Source organism: Cryptomeria japonica, chromosome 5 (genome assembly GCF_030272615.1).
Source record: "Cryptomeria japonica chromosome 5, Sugi_1.0, whole genome shotgun sequence".
In the NCBI taxonomy this organism is placed as follows: Eukaryota; Viridiplantae; Streptophyta; class Pinopsida; order Cupressales; family Cupressaceae; genus Cryptomeria; species Cryptomeria japonica.
Genome location: NC_081409.1, coordinates 279,609,568 through 279,616,260, shown reverse-complemented (window position 1 = coordinate 279,616,260; position 6,693 = coordinate 279,609,568).

Below are 6,693 nucleotides of genomic sequence, written 5' to 3'. Positions count from 1 at the left end.
GTGCCTACACCATCTAATAGATATACATGGCTTCTTGGGATCTATCTCCTCACCCATTTTTCAGGCTCACAAAATAATGTTTCAAATTATTTTTTGTTATTTTCAAAAACATTGACATGTTTATAAGACAAGTCATCAAAATAATAAGCACACATGGACTCCCTCCATGTGCGATAACTGTCCAACTCATCATCCAATGTCTGTATAGAATGAACAAGGCCTTGCATACTATCTGCAAGGCATAGTAGCTGGGGAGGAGGATGAGGATCATGTCTAATAGTGTGAATATCCCTCATGAGGGAAGCAATATTCCTCCTCATGCTCTCCATCAACTGCTCGAGAGTAGGTGGAGGTGACATCTGCCCTATCAGATCATCTATGTCAAACCCATACATGATGTGAATATAATATGCATATATATACTGTAGACACCTAAAATTGTCATGTCTAATTAAATAAATATCTTTATTTATTTAATTATCTTAAGCCTAATTCTTCTATTAATTAAATAAATCTTTATTTATTTAATTAATTCATTTATCCTCTTCTAGCCTTATTTCTCATTTAAATAAATACCTTTATTTATTTAAATTATCCTTTTCCTAAATTAAATAAATATCTTATTTATTTAATTGATCCCACTTCTATTAATTAAATAGATCTTTATTTATTTAATTAATTCATTAACCTTTTCTACCCATGACACATGTCATTCATCTCTTAATTCATACACTACCTACCCTCTCATTATTTTCTTATTTCCTTTACCTACCCTCTAATCATAGCCGACCATTTATCTTTTACACCTCTCAATCTTATCCCTCCATTTCTTATAGTGTCTTCTATATAAGGAGATGCTTCCTTCATTATCAACCCTAACTAACCCGCTTACGACTCGACTACACTACACCTTTGAACTTTCATATGCGATCCTACTTGCAACCACATTTTTGTTCTTTGTTGAGCTCTTGTGCATACATAAAATCTGAGAGCAAATATATCAAGCAAGATCAATGGAGATAGGAAGAATGGAGATCCAAACCCTATTGGACATGTGATTGTATAATCTTTGTGGTTTCATTTGATTTGCACTGTCTTAGGTAATCTTCATATGTTATGGTGGATCTTTGATGTTGTTAGGCTAGGGTTTTGTGGTTGAATTCATTTAGTCTTTCAATATTGTTGTTATCCATTTTCACCATATACATTTTGGCACGCTCGGTGGGACTCTTGTGCCTTTTGCATTTAACATCTTTTGTTGCAGATTTTGTCTTTTGAAGTTGCAGATCTGACATTTCCGACAACATTTTGATATTTTTGCGTCTGCATACTTTCAAATCGCGTTGTTGATTTTCTGCCACGTTTGCGACATCTGGAATCGCGTCTGCGACATCTGGAATCGTGTCTGCGTCCTCGACAGTATTTTATTTTTTTGCAGATTCTGAAAGTCGTGTCTGTGGAGTTTTCAGGCGTGTCTGCGTCCAGGAGCCACGTCTGTGTTCTGGAACCATGTCTGTGTCGGCTTTAGGCCCGTTTGCGAAATTTTATAGCATTTGTGTTTCTGATAACCGCGTCTATGTGAATTTGTTACATTTTGGGTTTTCTTTGATTCGGTTTTGTGTCATTTAGATTTTAGATTTGGTTTATTTTGAGCTAACATCTTCAAATCTAGCTAATGAAATTGGTGTAGCTTGTCTTGAAAGCAAAATCATTTTGTCAAAGGCCCCTATTTCATAAAGTCTTTTGGATCTAAAATTTACCGAACTTGTGTGCTTGCAAGAAGGGGTGATTATTTGAAACAATCCAAACTACTAATAGATCTTTGTTGCAGGACCTTGGCAAGGGTTTTTGATCTTTATTGTGTGCCTTGTTTTCATAGATTAGCAAACAGTTCAATTGGTGCACTAAAATTGAACTAGTGTCTTTTGTGTCTTGAGTAATAGGCTCTTTTTGTTTAATCTTTAGAGGGCCTGTATCCCTGTGTGGTCATTAGGACTACTAGTGATGAGAGAATGACCCAAGTGGTAGGAAAAGAAAAGCCATCTTCTTCCAAACCACTATAAATAACTGTATTCATGGTGAAAACTATGGATAACGTGTGCTGATTAATTCAATCCGACACTATGTCTCCCCATAAACCCATTTGATCAAATTTATTTGATCATTTGTAGGGCGTAACCCCTACCGGCTGGGAGCCTTTTGTATTTACAGAGCTGAAAGTGCCGCATGTATGGCCACATGAGTGGATGCCCTTACTAGCACCTATTTGTTTTACAAGCCAAAATCCTTCTAGTTGTTGGGGTAGGAGGTCGGACCTCTAGTAGCGACCGACACACATACGGTTCTTAGTAGAGTTACAAAGTTTGCCACGAGGAGTTTTCATGGGGACTGATGCTTGGCTGCCCTGAGAAGTGAGTGCTGAGGGTGGAGCCAGTGGGGTCAAACATCTAAGTATCCGCTCTAAATAGTGTAGCCTTGGGGGAAACTCCATGTGGGATCAACAACTATTGTCTTGGCTAGCCATAAGAATTGTGCTTGACTTATTTTAAACAATCAAACATTCAAGACCAAACATCAAAACATTGTGTCTTTTGTGTCTTCAAGTGTATGCAAAACAATTTTACATCAAACAACACACTTTTCTTTGAGTCATTTTGAGTCTAAACACTTGCAAACATTGAGTCTTCATCAACACTGTGTCCTCTTGTCACGAAAAACAGTCAAACATTCAGATTTGGTCACAACAAAACAACTTCACAGATTGGAAAAATTGCACAAAGTTTGTAGAAATGCGTCTGTGTCTAACAGAACCACATCTGTGTCATCTAAACGCGTCTGTGAAGGGCAGAAATGCGTCTGTGTCTTTTGAGCAACATTGCACTTCCAACATCTCAGAAACGCGTCTGTGTCTGACAAAATAGCGTCTGTGTCTGAGAAAATAGCGTCTATGTCATTTAAGCGCGTCTGTGAAGTATACAGGCACGTTTGTGTCTAGGATTGAAAACTTTGATAATTCAGCAAACAAGAACAGTCAGTTTTAGACTTATTTGAGCTTCATAGGTTATCTCACTGGGTTTTCCATATAGCATTCAACCTGTCTTTGGGTCTCACAAAGTCCATCATTGCTTTACACCTTACATTACATTCACATTTGTCTAAACTTGAGTCAAAAGGTCACTTGCTTGTCCTCATCATACTTTGTCAACACACTACATACAACAACATTTTGCTAAGTGGTCCCTCATCAAGGTCTATCACCTTTGGGTCTCATTTGGTCTTACTTAGAGTCAAGGTCAACTTACCTCATCAAGAGAAACTATCATCTCTTTGGAAGTCACACCTACTCTGCTACATACATACTTGGTCTTACACTTTGGACATTGCAAGTACACTTCAGATTCATTTACATTCCATCCAACTCTTGGTCTTCCATACTCTTTCCATTTTCATCTAGTCTCACACATCTTGATCAATACCTAGTTCATGGTTGAAACCCGTCTTCAAAAATCTAGGAGAGAAACTAAAGAGGCTCAAGAGTCCGCAAACATGAGTTCCTATGAATATGACAATGATATCTTTTTCAATTCTGATCATACTACATTACCTGACATGGATGCCTATAGAAACATTCCAAATGTTGAGAACATGGACACTACAAACAATAATGGTACACACAATGACAATATGGACAATATTTTAGTACATTCGGAAGAAGTGGAAGACACCATTATGAATCCCCATTTCAATCGATTGGTTGAGGAAATAATGAGCAGAGATAGACAATACTTTCTACAAGTGATGACACAAAGTGGAGCCAAGATCCCTCATGATTTTGACATGTCTCAAATAATGGAACATAGACCTTTGCAACAAACTCACTCCAACATGGATCAAAGGAGGCCTAATAGTGGAGGCAATAGAGGACCACATATGGTGCCTGAATCACCATCATCTTTGTTTCAAAAACCAGAGGTCCCATACACACATGGTCAAGCATATGATACTCACCTTCCCAAACCATTATGGAAGTCTTATGTAGAAAAATATGCTCAATCACATACCAATGCTAAGGATCAACCACCAAAGCAATTGGATATTCAAAGGCATGCTCAAAATTTGGACACAAGGAAACCTCGTGTCAAATTTGGGGGCAACACATTAGAACAAACTCATGACATGCCTGTAGAGTATGGTATACATGGACAAAGTAGATATTCCATTCCTCACCATGACTCTATACCAAGTGGTCCTTATACACAACATCACTATAGACCTCCTCCATATGAACATGTGTATGATCAATATCATCCATATATGAAACATGCTCCTCCTCCACCCAGTGCTTCAGGCATGGGGTATGGTCCAAGAAGTCGGTCTCCACCTAAGAATAATTTGGAACAACAAATCAAGGATTTACAAAAGAAAATGGAGGACATAAATACACCGAAGCCAACTTACACAATGAGAGACATATGTCCCTATCCATTTGACAAAAGCATTCCAATGCCTTCATTTCCTACACACTTTGTGACACCTAAGTTTGATAAGTACAGAGGAAAAGGGGATCCTAAGGCACACATAAGATAGTTTTTCAAAGCTTGCATTGAGGTAGCAGCAGAAGAGACATATTTGATGATATTATTCCCACAATGCTTAGGTGATCAAGCTATGGAATGGTTCTCTCAATTTCCACCTGGAATTAAGTCATGGGGTGACTTAGCAGAGACATTTATCCAACATTTCTCATACAACATAGAGATAGACATATCAGTGACTACTTTGTGCAACACCAAACAAAAAGATGGAGAATCTTTTTTATCATTTTTACAAAGATGGAGGAATCTAGCCAACAGATGCTCTTGTGAAATTCCACAAAAACAAATGGTAGAGATGTTCACCCAGAATGTTAACAAGGACATTGGTTATGACTTAAGAAAAGCTTGTTTGTCCACTTTTAAGGATGTCATTCAAAAAGGCTTAGCAACAGAGAAGGTCCTAATTGAACAAGGAGTCATTAAGATATTCAAGGAAAACAAAGAAGACTTTAAAGGAAAAGATAAGCCAAGATTTTGGAATAAAAACAAGAACACAGTCAATGATGGTGTTCTGGATGCCAATACAGTGCGACCTAAAATCATTTTTTCTGGATCAAGCTCTACAAACAATCAAGTGAATACTCAAACAACTTCAAAGTCACGAAGGAAGTACACTCCATTGGGAGAACCACTTGAGTCAGTTTTCAAGAAGCTAGTGGCAAACAAGGTAATCACAGTTCAAGATTTTCCTCCATATGAACCAAAGGTCAAACCAAATTGGTGGAATGATGATGAGTATTGCGAATTTCACAAGAGAAAGGGTCATAAGACAGGAAATTGCCATCAACTGAAGAACATCATACAAGATCTCATTGATAGAGGTGACATTGAGATTGAAGGACATTCATCCAATCAAGAACATGAGATGTTTAAGGAAGCATTCCCAAAGCATGACAAAGGAAAATCTAAAGCCACAGATGACCAAACCAACTACACCAGAGCATCCTATAACTATGATTCAACTATCAATCACATTTCGATGGATAATTATGTCTCTACCATTATCATCAAGGACAAAATGCCTGAGAACTCTACCCAAAGACCCAAGATTGTCCTAAAAGGCATTGGATCTTCTTCCGAACCTACCTCTGAATGTAATGTTACAACTCGTTGAGGTAAATTCACTTTGCAAGGTGCTCCAGCTAAAAACACCGCTTCCTCGACAACCAAGCCTGAGTATGACCTTGTAGAATAGTTAGGGAAGACACCCGCGCTCATCTCCATCCTTGAGCTCTTATGCATATCCCCCACACATAAAGCTATTCTTGACAAAATCTTAAGAGACACTGCCATCCCCACTGATCTGAATGTGGACTAGTTTCAAGCCATGGTGGGATACCTTTTCGTTCCACACTCACTTACATTCACAGAAGCCGATGACGCCTCTGTAAGCCAACCACATAATGCACCTTTACACATCAAAGCCTTCATACACAAACATCGAATAAAACAAGTCCTGATAGATGGAGGAGTAGGTCTAAACATTTGTACATTGAGCACTATTAAACAATTGGGATATTCAGACAAAGCTATGAATGTTGCAAACAAAATTACCATCAAAGAATATCATGATGAAGAGCGTTCATCCAAGGGCACAGTCACCTTACCTCTCAGAGTTGGGCCAGTTACAAAAGATGTGGTTTGTCAAGCCCTTGATCTAGAGCTCACATACAACATATCGCTAGGACATCCATGGATTCATGAGATGAACACAGTACCATCTACATATCATCGATGCATCAAGTTTCCACACAATGGAGTTGAAGTGAACATCAAAGCTGACCCAAATCCATTCATATATTGCAACAATCTATGACCTAGACTAGAAATAATAATACCAGTCAATCGAGAGGCTATTCCTTCTTCAGCATATGTGGATCCAGAATCCTTGAAAGCTTCTACATCAAAATAAACAAAGATCAAAGAAAAGTTCAAGTTTAAAGACCTGGGATGTGGTGAGTATATCTTTCATGTTGATCAACTCCCACTATCTCCTAAGACATTCAGTCGACAGGAACAACCTACACACAATTTTCAATGCCAAGGAATTGGGTGTGAACCACCTAGTGTTGTGGCTATTAAGTCTGAATGCAAATCT